Source organism: Panthera uncia, chromosome B1 (assembly GCF_023721935.1).
Source record: "Panthera uncia isolate 11264 chromosome B1, Puncia_PCG_1.0, whole genome shotgun sequence".
Taxonomy (NCBI): Eukaryota; Metazoa; Chordata; class Mammalia; order Carnivora; family Felidae; genus Panthera; species Panthera uncia.
In genome coordinates, this window is record NC_064811.1 from 47,298,086 (window position 1) to 47,312,864 (window position 14,779).

The 14,779-nt window shown below is 35.9% G+C and overlaps 1 non-coding gene and 1 pseudogene across 1 annotated transcript; both read right to left on the minus strand.

Moving 5' to 3' along the window:
* Positions 1–477: 477 nt before the first annotated feature.
* On the minus strand, positions 478–1,193 carry LOC125922759 (rho GDP-dissociation inhibitor 1-like; annotated as a pseudogene).
* Positions 1,194–11,428: 10,235 nt separating this feature from the next.
* Positions 11,429–11,544, minus strand: LOC125924044 (U5 spliceosomal RNA). Its single transcript, XR_007458230.1, has one exon. It is a non-coding gene; the product is annotated as a U5 spliceosomal RNA (small nuclear RNA).
* Positions 11,545–14,779: the final 3,235 nt, after the last annotated feature.

Consider the following 14,779-nt stretch of genomic DNA (forward strand, 5'->3'; position numbering starts at 1 on the left):
GGGGGGGTGGAAAGGAGGGGTTAAAGGTTAGTGATGGCCCCACACCACACGTTCCACACATGAAGACATCACAGGTAGGTGGTTACTGGCAGCGATGGACTAACTGACCAGAGACAAGTGGCTGGTCCTCGAATCATGCATCCTTCCCCACCCCCACCCCAGGAAAAGAGAAGAAACAAGATTCAAGGCAACTGCAAAGGCACACAGAGGGCTAAGCACCCCATCAGGTTTCCTTGGAAAATCCAGAGCCTTAGGACGGGTGGTGGACCCCGATGGGGTACAGCAGGGGAGGTTGGAGGCATGAGCTAGAGTCTCCCTCTTCCCCTCTACCCAGTAAAGGCAGAAGCAGCAAGGCCAGACCACCAAGGAAGCTGGAGCCTGCAGGCAGGGCTGGGAGGGATGGCTAGAGCTGGCCAGGGGCAGACCCATCAGCACTTTGGTGAGGGTGTGGGATGGGTAGTGGTGGTGGGAGAGGCGGGATACATCCGACAGGTCCATCCTTCTGTCGAAGGCCTGCCTGCCTCCCGGCCCAGAGGCCAGGGCTCAGTCCTTCTTTTCCTTTTTGATGGTAAGATTCCACTCCCAGGACAGGTGGTCAGTCTTGTCATTGTCTGTGAAGCAGGACTTGATGTTGTAGATGCCACGAGCCAGCCTACCCTTGGGCATCCTCTCCACGGGGGACTGGAACTTGTACTCCTCTGCCTAGGCCTGTAGTTCCCCACCAGGTATTGGTCTTGTCAATCTTGATGCCTTCTCTCTACATGTGCTGGATGTACTTCATGCTGGACATAATCTCCCGGTTGATTGGGAAAGAGATTTTTATCTGGTATTCCATGCCCTATTCCACACAGAGGACTGCTTCTTGAAAGTTCTCCAGGTCCAGGTCCAGGGGGCCTAGGGCCAGGCTACACACCAGGGTCAGGCAGGTCACAACAACGTTGGGGATGGCAGGGTCAGCAGACAGAGCTACACAGCCCCACAGTGCCTCCTTGTTCTTTCACAGATTCTCATTATCTTGTCCTGCTCCTGGATCTCCTGGATGCTCTTCTGGGCCGCTGGCTTACAGGTGACCCAGTGCTCATCCTTCTCATTTTCGGCTACAGTTTGCACGAGCTGCTCAGCTGTGGGCTCCTGCTCCACCATGCTCACCTCTAGCTGAATCTGGGACACTGGAATCTCCACTGACCACTATTGTGCTCTCTTCCTCTGGGGATAGCAAGTAAGTTCTTAACTGAACATATAATTGTCTTCATTATTGTGTTAGTCTACTTTTTGTCTAGTATGCTGTATGTCTTAGTCTGCTAAGGCTGCCATAACAAAATACCATAGGCTGGGTGTTTTAACAACAGAAATGTATTTTCTGGAAGTTCTGAAAGCTGGAAGTCTACCATCAGGTGTCAGTGTGGTGCATTTTTACCCCCAAAATCCCATGTATCAATAGATACTACTTGGAAAACACATACAGTAGTTATTCTTGGTCAAGATTTAGGTAGGCAGCATACTACCCCTTAAGGTTTCTCTGCCCTCTTCAGGAAAATCCAGCATAATTCATTTTAATGACCTCTTCACATGTATTCCAAGAAGAGGAAGTTGCTACTGACACTTTTTTAGCTAAAGTAAATGAGGTATAACAAAGACTGTTGTGCCTTAACTCAAGTCAGCTTCTCCACAAGAATGTGTATTTGTATTGTTATTAACTTAATCTTTGGAAACTCATTTTCCTTATTTGGTGTTTCCTTTTAACTAAGAAGTCTAAAACAAACAAAAATCTTGTGTATTATCCTGATATAGTTGAGTAAACAATTATGTGTAGTTGTTCTTATATGGATAGTAATATGATTGTGGCATGTACAAATTGTCTTATAATTTTCAGGTAAGTGTAAGGAAAATTTGTATGATAAATATTAAAGTGGACATTTTATTAAAAAAAAAAGAATGTGGTTGCATCAGAGAGGAATCGCTTACGGCACGTAGAGACAATAAATTTCTTAACAACAGAAAAAAGCTGCCTTGTTTTTCACCCCAGGAAAATAGTATTTGAAGCTATTGCCTTTAAGTAACACAATATTTAGAACTGATTCATGTTGACTTTTTTTATGTTGATTTTTTAAATAGCATAGCATTTTTCCAAAAATAAAGGAATTGTCATTTTGATGTCTGAAAAATTCTCATCTAATTTTAGAGCAACATATTCCACAATAAATATTGTTTAGATTTAAATTCTTTAAGAGATTTCAAATAGTAAGAGAAGTAAATAAAAAAATCCCTGGGAATATAGGACCACACGTTCATATCAAACCAGTTGTATTTAAGTTTTGTAGTTCGGAGGACAAAGAAGGAAAAAGATCTATGCTTAACAAGTTAGAATTCACATTGCTAATGTACACCAGATATAAAGAGAAGAAAGCAACTTTATCATATCCTATGATTTGAGAGATCTCTAAATATTTCCTCATAGATTTTATCTTTTGTAATATTCTATTTCAATGCCTCTTTTATAACCCCAAATAATCACTATAGTTATAAACTCTGAAATCCATTAAAAAATTCCTGCTGAATATGTATGTGTATGCATAATTATTCTTTCTAAATTGTTAATGCCTTTCTCTTGTGTCTCTGCCTTATTTATATATATGTAAATATGCATGTGAATACTTAAATTATTGATTTTAATGGTAGTCAATTCAACAGTACTAAATATAAAGATGTTACTTTTATTTCACATAATTTTTATAAATAAGTTTTCACTGATATAATATAGAAACATATTACTAAGTATATTACCCACAGCCACCTATCATTATGTATCTGGGAATTTCTAAGATTAAGAATTAAAAAAAAAGAAAAAGAGTATTTCTTTGGCTATATGTGTACATGCATGTGTATGTTTGTCTACTTTTACTATAATGACGAAAATTAAAGGAATAACTCTCATATAATTCAGCTGTCCCACTTCTAGATATATATCTGATGGAAGTGAAATCACTCTCAAAGAATATCTGCCCTCCCATGTCTATTGCAGCATTTTTCACAATAGCCAAGAAATGGAAACAACCTGTTTATCAAAGTACTAATGGATGAAAAAAATGCACGCGTGCGCGTGCGTGTGTGTGTGTGTGTGTGTGTAATATTATTCAGCCACGAGGAAGAAGAAAATTCTGCCATTTGTGAAAACATAGAACGATCTTGAGGACATATGCTAAGGGGGATAAATCAGACAAAGACAGATACTGCATGGTATCAGTTAAGTGCGGAATCTAAAAAAGCCAAACTTGTAAAACACAGAGCAAAATGGCTACCAGGAGCTTGGGGGTGGAAGAATAGGAGAGATGTTGTTTCAGGGTACAAACTTGCAACTAGTATACGAATCCTGGAGCTCTAAGGTCCAGTACAGTGAATACAGACAATAGTATTGTATTCTAGTAATCAAACCTGCTAAGAGATTAGTTCTGAATTATTTCCACTAAAAAAAAAAGAAATGATAATTGTGTGCCATGATAGAGTGCTAATGCTGCAACTACATTTGTATTACAATATGTAAAGAAATCAAATCAAATGTTACACAAGTTTTATGTCAGATATATTTCAGTAAAAGAAAAAAATTGCTTTTATTCTAAAATGTGAAGGTAACAGGAAATTAATTTTCTAATTTGGAATATCTCCAGATAGTGTTTATGGTTTTGAATTATTGACATTTATTTATATATGTTTATATATGCTTATATTTATATATGTATACCACACCATATTGTTTAATATAGGTCAAACACTACTTTCAAAAAATCAATACTTTACATTTGACTTTCATAAAACTTTCTGGATCATGTGTATTATACAAACTATAAAAACTTTCATTATTCTGGCTGTCACTAGTGTAGTTTCTACCATGTGATCGATTCAGTTTCTTTTATGTTATTTGTATGCTTAGTGTTACCAAAGAGCTGTTAGGTAGAAATACGTTCTTTTACACATTTTATATTGAATAATGAATAATGCATAAAGGTATATATTGAATAATGTCAGTAAACACCTACAAGATAAGTTACAAAATGATACTCTGTTAGTAATCCCAAATTGCAGACAGAAGGAAAAGAACTAATTGTGTGTAGCATGGCATGTACCAATACAAAATAAAAATCCAGGAAAAAGGTTTATTTTCTATTAGGGTGTAATGTGTATTGGTTATTGGTTTACAAAGAAATCTCACCACTAAAATAAAGCCACATTTTTAAAGTTTCCTGGATATTGAGGAATGGTAGCTAACACTTAAGAGAGAGTATCACTATCTACTCAGTGTAAAATAGTTATTGCCTTCAAGACTTCAAAGAATTAATACCATCCTTAAGTTCAAGAGCAGAGTTTTAGCATCATCAACTTGATGAAAGTATAGTCTGACAATGAATGATTTTTCTTGTTCTTTGCTATTTATTTTGTTACTGACCTGTGAAGCCAAGATATTTTCTTCTGAATTATCAAAATAGAGTATATCTGTGTTTATAGTGAATGAGCAATCAATAATAATTTTTTTTTAACTGGCACAATATTCTAAAACATTTTCACATCTTATCTTTTTTTCTGAATGCATACAGCAATTGAATCTTTATTGAAATTAGAAATAGATGAAATCATCATAAAAAAAGAATAAAATATTAGAACAGTTCTCACTTTGTTCCCAAATTCCGATACAGAGTTCTACCTCTACAGGCTAGCATGCAGTCTCACACTTTACACACCCATACTTTGTGGCAGTAGTTTGCAAATTGTGCCCTGGCTGTTGCAAAGAGCCAGCTCCCTCTGAGTGCCTCCTGGGAGAAAGGTTGTAAGGGAAGAGCCAGAAAGATGACATTGGATCATGCCATCTCTTTTTTCTAAGTAGCTCTGCTTTCAACTGTGTTAAATATTAGACTTCTGACTAAATTTCCTTTAAATAAAATGTTCTCTGTTTAAAACATTTTAATGGAGTTGGAAAAATAATGCCACTATAGTATCCATTGAGCTTTAATGTTTTTGTCGTTGTTGTTTATTTATTTTGACAGACAGAGAGAGAGACAGAGAGAGAGAGGAGCAAAGAGGGAGAGAGAGAATCCCAAGCATGCTCTATGCTGCCAGTATAAAGCCCAACGCAGGGCTTAATCTCATGAATCACGAGATTATGATCTGAGCCAAAATCAAGAGTCAAATGCTTACCTGACTAAACGACCCAGGCAACCCCACTTTTACTTTTAACTTTAAAAGGTGACTTTTCACCTTATAGTATAATTACTTTATAGGTTCAAGAATTCTCTTAAAATCATGGGGAATACAATATGTAGGGTGTTGGGAAGTACGATTTAGGCATACAGATGTATGGTGTCATACATACACACACACACACACACACACACACACACACACACACACACACACACCAGCTGAGAAAAGAAGTTAAGTCCACTCATGGCAGCACGTGTGAATCTTCCCTGAGAAGGTCGAGGAGTCTTTAGTACTAACCTGTTACCATTTCTGTTACATCCCTCAAAGTGGTATCTGTTACTATTTCCTTTATATAAATGATTACATAATACAAACTGACTTTTTGTCTCCGTAATTCAACTCCAAACATCTGCTGTTTTCTATTTTTTTTTTTAATTTTCTAACATTTTATTCTTAGTATTAAATATCTGGGTAGTTCTCCTGAATGCTCATTTACTCTATTTGATATGTTTCTATATGAACGAATAATTTGTGGCATGGAGAAACCAGAAAAAAAAAGGAAAATAAAACTGATGTCACCATTAACTACTTGGGTAAACTGTGTATTTTCTACTTCAGCAAATCCATCAATTGCAAGACACATCATTAATTCACGTGTCCCTAAGAAAGAAAAACATTACCAATTAAACTACGGCATGCTGCCTATGCTAGAACTGATTCTAATTTTAGAGATATCATAATGTTAAATGTATGTACCTAGAACAAATGTAGAAATCAGTCATTTAATTTCTACAAAAATATCATATGGAATGAATTTTTAGTTCCATTCCTCAAATGGGGAAAATTAGTACAGAACTCTAAGGAACAACCGTAAGAGGACACAACTCACATATAGCACAGAGTTCAGAATCAAATTTGTCTAGCTTTATGGACCATCTTCTCCCTACAGATTTCCACTTCTTATGAATTCATTGTAACTTGTAATGTAGTATAATGATGACGTCCTACTGCTGTTTCACTTCTAGAATTGGCTCTCGTGACTCTTATTTAATAGCCTGTTTGCCATAATAGATGGAGACCCTGGTGTAACCAAATAATAGATTTTAACATATCCTTAACTCATGATTACTAAGAAAAAGATACTGATTCTCTACTCCTAAATCTCAATAAATGTTTTTGAAATGTTCCACCTCATGATATTTATGGCAAGTATAGTACTTTGTACTCAATAGCCTTACAATGTTTTGATCATTTGGATAAACTGTCAAAGCACCTGTGGGATTGAGCAAAGCTGTTTTAACCAATAAACCACATAATCCAGTGTAATATGACTTTGGCTACAGCTATCCATATAATGAGCTTTAGGGAATTAATGAATCAGTGAATTAGTCTTTAAGTCATTAAAGCCTCATAAATACTTAGTATCTTATACACTTAAACAGGTAATAATATTAATGTATGCAAGCATTTATTGAATGCGTATTCTAAACCAAGAACATATTTAAGTGACTTTTTGTCACTAGTTCACTTACATCTCACAAAAACATGAGGAAATCATTGTTACTATGCCCCCATTTTTTAGATGAGAATCTAAGGGGTCAAAAAATAACTCACACAGTTAAAACTGGAACACAGGAAATATAGCAGTTTCACATTTGAAGCCTTTAACCTACCTATGTATATGTCTTTCCAAAGAGGAAGGAGAAATGGGCTGGAATTCTAGAAACCTGCACTGAATTTCAGGTAACAAACTGAGTTCTGGAACTTAATCAAATCACTTTTCCTGACTCATAGTGACCTTTTTGAAAGATACGCCTTTCTCTGATTATTCCAGCTTCACTTATACCTTAAAATGGGTTTTCCTTTGCCTGTATGTCGTCGTCCCTGCCCAATCCAAACTTGTTGGTCTGAGTTTTCCTACTGACTCTGCATGAACACGCTTCTTTAGTTCCAAGGTCTCAAATCCTAATCTTCATGGAGAGTGTGGTGTTCTTACTGTTATGGCCCCACAGCACCCTGTACATACAGCATTTAGTGCATTGTTAATTCAAGATATTTCCCCCAAAGTCTCTGAACTTCTTTAAATGTTATCTCATTCCCAATACATAAACAGAGAGCATAGCCTCACATACACAAAGCATTTAGCAAATGAATGCTAAATGGAAGAAAGAAGAAATGAATAAATGGACATCAATTTCTTCATTTATATAATAAAGAATTTGGTTTAGTTGAATGTAAGATTCTTCCTAGCCCTAAAGCTAATCACTTCTGCCTCTATTGATATATTAAAGCATTTAATCAATACTTACTATTGATCTTCTTAACCTCAATCTCCATTACACACTTTTGTTGTTTTCTTACTTGCCCAAACTGGCAGAGATTATGACGGTACCAAAAGATGTATTGCTTTTCATTTATCAGATTCTCTTGCAAAATTTGGGCCCTGTGACTAACACCTCGCCAAGAAAACTTTGGGGAAAGGATTATATTACTTTCAGGCCTGGCCCTTAAAACATCCTGAAGGGCCTAGCAGATCTCTTTGGCTCTCCAGTCACCCTGAAGTAGGGAATCACTGAGAGTATGGCTTGAAGACCCTAGGGAACAATGGAGTAACAAAATGAAAAACCACTGGCTTTCTAAATCACTGCTTATGTAGGAATGACCCAGGAAAGCCACATGACTTGTGTCAGGCTGTGTAATTAGCATCTCTTCCTTCTTTTTTTTTCCCCCCTTTATTTATGTTTGTTTTAGTCTAAAAAGAAGAAAGTATGTAGAATTGATTCATGGTATCTTCATCTGAATTTTTCCCATAAGAATTTCTAAGTTATAAATCTGTAGAGTCTTAGACATAGCAGAGCCATTGTTAATGGAAGAGTAGAAACAGGAGTTTCAGACTGACAATAGATCCTTCAATCATCAACTAAGGCCCAACATATATACCAGGCACTTGGTAGACATGCCAACTGAGCACAAAATTAGCATTTAGGGTCTTTATGCCTCAATGGGTGGTAAATAAATGTATATCTACACACACTCCTTTTCTTTCCCTGCAGTTTCAGTTTTGCTTTGTTTTGAATGGATAATATAACACTGAGAAGAGAATATGTAGTACATGAGGAGACCACACTTATAATTTATTATCTCTAAGAGAAAATATCCTACAAAGCTTGGCATATTTTATTTTACAGCTTAAGATTTAACTTCCTAAACTCTAATAAGAAATCCCTCCAGGAGAGAGAAAAAAAAATGTATGGTTCATTATTATAATTTCCCAAAAGAGTCCTTAAAACCAGGGTTACTTTAGGTGAAGTATATTTTAAATCATTTGCTAAAATATTTAATGTTGACTCCTAAATATCTAAAATATTTCATTGAACTGGCTTTACAAGAATGTTCCTTTCAATGTTTCCTTTCAGATAGGATTATAACAAAAGAAGAAAGTTGTGCCATACTTACTTAATTCTTTAGTAATCTCAATAAGTAATATGATAAACATCTAATTTCTGATCTCAAATTTATTTATTCCCTTATCTTCTTCCTGATATTTCACAGGCCTCTTGATTTGTCTGTTACAATGTATAGAGACAGAAAAGGAAGAAAGAACCAGAGAGAAAGGGAGAGAGAGAAAGGAAGGGAGGAAAGAAGGAAGGATGGAGGAAGGTAGACATGTGACTTGTGTACAGGAAAGGTTTGGAAAGCCATTTTTCCATTCAGAAAAAGCAAATGAGAGAGGAAAACCCACAGGTTTAATACAGTGGTTAAATTTGAAAACATGCAAAATATTGGAAGAAATTAAAAATGACAGAAAGCTGGACATACACTGCATGATGGGACATTTTGCCTTGGTCATAGAGATCACTGTCTGAACACGAACTGAATAAGTTACACATTTAAAACATTAAATTCAGCAAAGGAATAATAAGTGAAACAAAGTTAAAAAGAAAAAATAAATATTACCTAAGCAAGAATGAAAAAACCTAAGTAATATTACCCTAAGTAAGAATGAAAAAACCTGAAAGCAATACTATTGTACTTTGTGTTTATTCCTTTTGTTTAAAAAATTGCAACCACTGATCATGCTGTCCAATCTTTGGAAGCTAGGAAAAATTAGATTAATAAACCTTGAAAACAATTATTGGTAGTGTAAATGGCCTGTCCCCAAAAAGCCATTTAAGTAACTTCCCTAATTATTAAGATCTTATTTATTTTAAGATTATTCGTTTATTTTGAGAGAGAGAGAGAGAGAGAGAGAGAGAGAGAGAGAGCATGAGAGGGGAAGGGGCAGAGAGAGAGAGAGAGAGAGAGAGAGAGAGAGAGAGACTCAAGCAGGTTCAGTGCTGTCAGCTCAGAGCCCATCAGGGGGCTTGATGCCATGAACCGTGAGATCATGACCCTAGCGAAATCAATAGTTGGACGCATAAATGACTGAGCCACCCAGTAGCCCCAAGATCTTCTAATGAATAGTAGACACAAATGTCTGTGCTCAAATAAGAAACCCACCCCCAATTTTTTCCAAATCATTTAGTGGCATTTAGTTATACTTTTTAAAAATATGATTGTGAGTGCACACAACTCTGCTAATTAGTGCCCGTATTTGGACTGAAGCATAGTTCTGAAGCTCAATCTCAGCACCGTCACTGCTCTTCTCACTCTACTGCTCTGACCCTTGGGATGTATACCTTTCCCTGAAGGAGAAGCATTTTGAGTTGCCTAACATCTAAAAAACACTTAAAAAAAATCCTGTTATGGGCTAAATTGTGTCTCCTCAAAGCTCACCTGTTGAATTAAGGCCTAACATCTAGTACCTCAGAATGTTAACTATGTTTGGAGATAAGGTCTTTAAAGACATGATTAAAATAAAATGGCATTATGTTTTGCTTTGTTTTGCGGTGGGCCTTAATCCAGTATGACTGGTATCTGTATAAGAGGAAGCAATCTGGGGACGCACACAGAGACACTAGGCACGCGCAAACAGGGATGCCCGTGTCAAGCCACAGCATGAAGGTGGCCATTTGCAAGCCAAGAAGGGAAGCCCCAGAAGAAACCAACTCTGCCAGTCCCTTGATCGTGGACCTCCAGCCTTCAGAACTGTGAAAAATGAAATCTTTGTTTTTTAAGTCCCCCTAGCTGTGGTATTTTGTTATGGAAGCCTGAGCAGGCTAATACAGATCCTAAGATTTCTGTCCTAATAGTTACTAAATGTTGTGGGGAAACACACAATTTTATCTCATTTTCCTGGAAGGACTGATGTGAACATTTCTGAAATCCTGATTATTAAAAACTTAGGGAACATTTATGAGATAACAATTATTTAAAAACTAAAGGTTAATATTAGAATATTAATAGCTATAAACACATATTTTCTAAGTGTTCACATTTTAATTGATCCATTATATAGTTTTCAAATTAAGAGAGTACAGCAGATTAGAACACTGTTTAAATATACCATTATTCTTCTCACCTTCATAGAAGTGCGCTTCCTTGCCCTGTTATGTTGGTTTGGCCACATGGCTGGCATTAGCCAGGGGATACTAACAAATGTAATTCAAATTAATGTTCAAACTATGTTTGTGCAGTGGGGCCCTTGTGACTCTGTCCTGGCCCTGGGAAAACTTTCCCCTTCAACTTGGGGCTCAAAATGTCCTCCCACAGAGCAGACCTGAGGCTAACGCAGAGGGAGGAGCCAAGGCCAGTTGCCCCCAGGTTAAGCAAGGCCCCCACGTAAGTCTAGCCAAGATGACCAGATGCACAGGTGAACTGCAGATGTATGAAAGAGAACAAATGACAGCTATTTTAAGTCACTCAGTTTTGAGGTGTTCTGCCATGTAGCTATTGAGCCATAATTGACTGATGCATAAAGCATGATTGCAATCAATAAAATAAAGCAAGTTGATTACAATGTAGGCAGAACTTTTCAAAAATTTTCAATAGAGTATTTAGGAAATCAGTATTCTTGTTGAAAATTGAAAATATTATTGTTTATTTTCAATACCAGAAATAGAAGCTAATTCTGACATTCTACCATTTCTTGAGCACTTATTATGTTCTAGGCACAGTGATGACCTCTGATTATTTTATTTCATCTCAGTAATGACCCCAAGGTTAAGTATAATGATTACCATATTTTACAGATATTTAGTGATTTTCACAGTATCATACAGCTAATAGGTTGTGGAGTTGGAATTTGAATCCAGACAATCAGCTTCTAGTGCCTGGGCTATTTATTTATTTATTTGGCCCTAGTAAAACGAAGCCTCAAATAATTGATTTAAGACATAGAATTGTTCCTCTCAATGGAAATTTTTAGTAAAAGGTTAAAGATGTAATCAGTTTGAAGAGAAACCAGAATATATTGAGCTCTTAATTTTTATAGCATATCCAGATATCACAAATTCTCTATTATTTCATGATTATTTTATAAACTTAATTGCAACTATAATAAATAGTATTTTGTATACAAATATGTCTTCTCCAGGGGTGTCTGGATGGCTCAGTTGGTTGAGCTTCCGACTCTTGATTTTAGCTCAGGTCAGGCTCCCAGTGTCATGAGATCAAGCCCCAGTGGGCTCAGCATGGATCCTGCTTGATATTCTCTCTCTCTTTTTGCCCCTCTTCCCCATTCATGCTCTTTCACTTTCTAATACAACAACAAAGATGTCTTCTGCACACTATATATACTAAAGATTATGCTTTCATTATATATCCTACCATATATGAAGAATCTTACCTATTTAAAAGCCTCTTTTGTTCTATGCCTAAGTCTGTTATACATAAATATCCATATTAATTTATGTCTAAATAAGTTGTGTGTGTGTGTGTGTGTGTGTGTGTGTGTGTGTGTGTGGATAGATAGATAGATAGATAGATGTGGATTAGTTTCTTATCATTAAACACAGCTTCTTTCACTTTGACATAATAGGAAACAGAACTGATGGGGAATTGCCAGGCTAAACAGCTACACTAAAGCCAATTGACCTAGCCAGAGCTTTGTTTTAATGATAATATCAAGCTGATGGGAATTAAGTAAAAATATCACTTCTCTGTAACCTTCTCCATAACTCGTAGGTGACCTATTCAAGAGTTATTATGGGACAAAGAAAGACGAAAGGCATGCATGTTAATGGAAATTATCAGAACACTGAAGTTACTTTTGGAAAAAAAATGGGTGATTAAAGAACTTTTATAACATTTGAGAATGTCTTTGTAACTAGGTCGAAGAGAATCCAGAATCCTCTCAGGTCATTTGAAAGCATGGGGAAGCTCTAAAATATAACCTTTTGGATTAGTCCTCTATAAATTCTCCCCACTGCCCATTCCTATCCCTTGCCACCTCCAAATGTCCAGGTCCCCATAAAGAAAATACAGTTTCTAGTGAATTGGTAGAGTGTACCCCAGCATACACAGAGATCTTAAAATATGAACATGAGGAAGAAGTTCTCATACAGAATGCTAACAAAACGTTAGCCAATTACAAGGCATGCCTGAAATTAAAGTTGATGCTAAAATCAGCCAAATCAAATTAGTTTATCCTAACAGACCAGACTTGTACATTCAAAGTGAAAGAACTTCGTTTATTTTTATTGATCAGTAGTGTTCACCAGAATCTGAAATCAAATATCAGCTTGGCCTGAATATAAAGGCACTAGCTAGTGAATGATTTGAATGTTTCTCATTTCTCTCTATCATTTAACTTGCATTATACACATTCATGTTCTTATCCATGATATTGCTCAAAAGGATATTAATTTTTTCACAGTTGTATTTTTCCAGCCCTGCAACATTATGGCCTCTCAGCAGCTATTGATTTACAGAAATATTTGGATAAACTAGATGGTTTTACGCTGTTTCCATACCTCCTTACAAAACATGGTCTAGCATCTCTTTGAATTAAATCATTTTAGCCATGGTTCTTTGAGTTCTAGTTAGAGACATTCCATACAAATACTAAGCCTCATCATTTACTTTAATATTGGTCAGCTGGCTGTTTTCCCAGATCATTTAGAATTCTTATAGTATTAAATTTAAAAGACTATTGATTTTAAACTTCTATAGATCAGGTGACTTTTCAACTCTGTGATTCTAAAACAGTGTCAATACATATAGTATATTACTAAGGAACTTCTAAGGCTAAAAATAATATGCAACATTAAATAGGATTAATTGATATGAAATTTGGTAAGGTTTTTTATTTGATTATAATGGAGTAAATATCAAATGCATTATGTTATTTTAACTGTGTAGTTATTATCACATTGTTAAACGATCTACCCTTTTACTTTCTCTTTTTACTCCCTTGAAATAATTATATATTAAACTACTCTACACTACGGCATTTTGGATCATGTAAAAGAAAAAAGAAACAACATTCATCCTTACCCCATATGTAAAGGAACTAAGATCCTACTCAGGTATTTGGAATCTCTCCAAAACATACAGCTCTTCATTAGAGTCAAAATAGTTAAAACATATGTAAAAAGTGCATTATCTGCTGATCATTGAACAGTCCCTTACGCTGGCAGAAACTGCCTCTGTGGATCTTGAGTCAACAGCTATAGGTGTGTGTCACAGAGTTCAAGAGGCCATTCTTCCCTTATTTTCAGGTAAACTCTAGCACATTCATGCATATTCATAGGCTGTAATGCACTTCTCATTCACTTACCATTTTTTGGTCTCTGAGATTTTTCTTTTAATATATAAAAGGAACAGCATGACCCTGTCTTAAAAACTGAAATATTCACTGATCTATGGTTATTCCTGTAATATCACAAGTGTTGGTGAATAATTCAAATTAAATAGTTTCCTATATATTCCATTTTAAAAGGGACTTCATTTACTTTCTTTCAATGGTTTCCTCCTGTGCTGTTCTCACCCTGCATTATTCATATGCAACCTCACAAATTGCTATGAGTTCGAGCAGTGCTGATATAAATCATAAGGCTATTTTCTCTGGAGGACTTCAGCCTTAAGCTCTACAACTTGTTTTAAAATGAAAACTGTGTTCAATTAAGGTGATTTGTTTGCTTCAAAAAATTAACTATCTTATATTGCCATTTGCAAGAGAGAAGACTGAAGTTACATTTCTGGGTTTGAATAATTTTAGAAGTAATTTACTTTCTCTCTCTGGCTGTATCCTTGCATCTAGTTTATCCTGTCCATTTATTTGTGTCTAGGTCATATTCTTCAGGATATAAATATAGCTATCAAAGATTCCTTTCCCAACTGTTTTGCATTTTGACTTTTGACTAGTTGCTCTGTAAACAGACTAAAATAATGTGTTCTTCTCTGCTGTCAGGTCCTTCACTGAAGGAGAGGAACAGAGAGAGAGGAAACAAATGGAAATGCAAGGAAACTGAGAAATTAGATTCAGGGTGGAGTACTGCTATCAAAGTAGTATTTTAAGAGTGACATCACTAAAAATGGTGGAGTAGGGAATCTCATCCATCTCTCCCCAATGCAACTAATAAGATGAAAGGCAACATATGGAGTGGGAGATAATACTTGCAAATCATGTATCTAATAAGATGTTAATATCCAAGTATGTAAGGAACTCCTACAACCAAATAGCAAACAAACCACTATGATTACA